The sequence below is a fragment of the Rhincodon typus genome, chromosome 44 (assembly GCF_021869965.1).
Source record: "Rhincodon typus isolate 14 chromosome 44, sRhiTyp1.1, whole genome shotgun sequence".
Taxonomy (NCBI): Eukaryota; Metazoa; Chordata; class Chondrichthyes; order Orectolobiformes; family Rhincodontidae; genus Rhincodon; species Rhincodon typus.
In genome coordinates this window covers 1,234,574-1,236,483 of record NC_063375.1, presented here as the reverse complement: position 1 = coordinate 1,236,483, position 1,910 = coordinate 1,234,574, and the positions used below count along the sequence as shown (strand labels likewise).

The window sequence follows — 1,910 nt, the reverse complement described above, 5'->3', positions numbered from 1 at the left end:
TACGATGGCGTAAGACGGTGTCTCCGTTTGTCCCTGTCCCCCCACCCTGCGTCTTAGGGAGTGATCGAGAGCAGCGCCCAGCGAATCGTGAACCTGGCGAACCAGTGGGAGCAGCGCCGCGTCCCCCTCATCGATGAGCAGCGGCACCTAAAGGAGCTTCTCGCCAACCATGAGGTGAGACCGCCCTCCCTTGGGGGGGGGGGGCTGGAGAAATGGGGTGGGTGGTGGGGGGCACAGGTGGGCACACGAGCCATCCCTGTACCTCCACTCGCATTGATCTCTCTTCCCCCTCCCAACCCCAACTCTTCAAACTGGATCACGTTGATATGAGCTCAGTAGCGCCTCCCTCTGACTGGGATTAGCCCTTCAACCTGACCAGGTTCACTGGGGGGTGCGGAGCGGGGGAATGGGGGTGTGTGTGGAGTCCATCTCAATTTGGGCCACGAGCAGCAGGAAGTGTGCCCGCGGGGTACAACCGGGCATGAGGAGGGCACAATGAAGGAACGGAAGGAGACAAACGTAGCTGCCTCTAGATGGCATTGGAGCGCCCATATCCAGAGTGCTTTGTAGAGTTATGCCCCCCCCACCCCCCATTACTTGAAGGAGGGGTGTCGTCGCGTTGAGGGCAGTTCAACGAGGCTGTACTCCATTTACCCAGAGTTGAAACGCTGCTCTTGTGATCCATCAATTTGTGACCTATCCTTACATTGTGCCACAAGAGGACCCCTAACAAGCAATTTTAATTTTTTTTTTTTTTACCCTTTTTTTTTTTTTCTAATCATCCTGTTCAGAGATGTGCTTACATGCCTCTGGAGCAGGTGAGACTTGAACCCAGATCTTTTGGTCCAGGGGTAGGGATGTTACCACTGCGCCGCAAGAGAACCCCCGAATAAGCAACCTTTTTTAACCCGTTTTCCTGATCAACCTCTTGAGAGATGTTCCTATGCACCTCCTGAGGAATTGAAGGTTTATGAATGCGGAAGGGGATTGACAAAGCAGATGTCCCTCATGTGGAGCGAGAGCTCGCCTTGTAGGCTTAGCAGGGAACAGGTTTAAAACCGAGAGGAGCAGAAGGAACGTCCTCTCTCTCGGAGGGTGGGGGGAGCGACCATAATCTTAAGAACGAGACCAAGGGCTATTTAATATTAGCAATGGGGTTAAAGGGAGTGATGCAGGAGATCCCAGATGGGATCAGCTGAATGACCTCTCGTCGCTCCTGGCTCTGAGGAAACGTGCGGCGTTTTTGGAATCGCTGTGAGGTTGGGTGGGGTGGGAGAAGTCTGGGTTTTCTCTGGCTCGCTGTGCCGTTATTCTGTTGCGTGCGCTCACTCCCTGTCTCTCCCTCTCTCCCTCCCCGGCAGCTGGAGTCATCTCGCAAGCTGGAGGAGATTAAAGCGACGCACGAAAAAATCAAGCAGTTGGCGGAGGACATGAAGAGCAAGGAAGCTGTCTACAAGCAGATGGTGAGTTCGGTGCCGCCTGCTCAGTCAGTCCCGGCTCCTTCCGAGGTTAATGCCAAAGGGTCCTCGCGAGGCTGAATTGAGTCAGATCGTCTTTTGATTCACAGCTGAAGGAGTACGAGAGCCTCCCGAAGGAAGTGACTCGCTCCGCGTACACCCACCGGATCCTCGAGATCGTAAGCAACATCAAGAAACAGAAGGAGGAGATCACAAAGGTCGGTTGGTTAACTCTGCCCCCCCCCCCCCCGCCCCGACCCTCTCCTTCCAGATCGCCCCCCTCACCCGACGGCACCTGCTTTGTCAAACCCCTGCAGCGCGTTCGCGAAGCTCGAATTCTTCAGAGATGTCCTTTCGCTCCTCCTGATGAAGAAAAATGGGTTGGGGAAAAAAAAAAATTGGCTTGATAGGGGTCCTCTTATGGTGCGAGTGCGTGAAAGCGCCGAGCTGACG

The 1,910-nt window shown here is 54.8% G+C and overlaps 1 long non-coding RNA gene across 1 annotated transcript; it reads left to right on the top strand.

Annotated features, from left to right (window-relative positions):
• The first annotated feature begins 41 nt into the window (after positions 1 to 41).
• LOC125487721 lies at positions 42 to 1,697 on the top strand. The gene is made up of 3 exons (XR_007266077.1): positions 42 to 174; positions 1,362 to 1,463; positions 1,568 to 1,697. It is a non-coding gene; the product is annotated as an uncharacterized LOC125487721 (long non-coding RNA).
• The last annotated feature ends 213 nt before the right edge of the window (positions 1,698 to 1,910 follow it).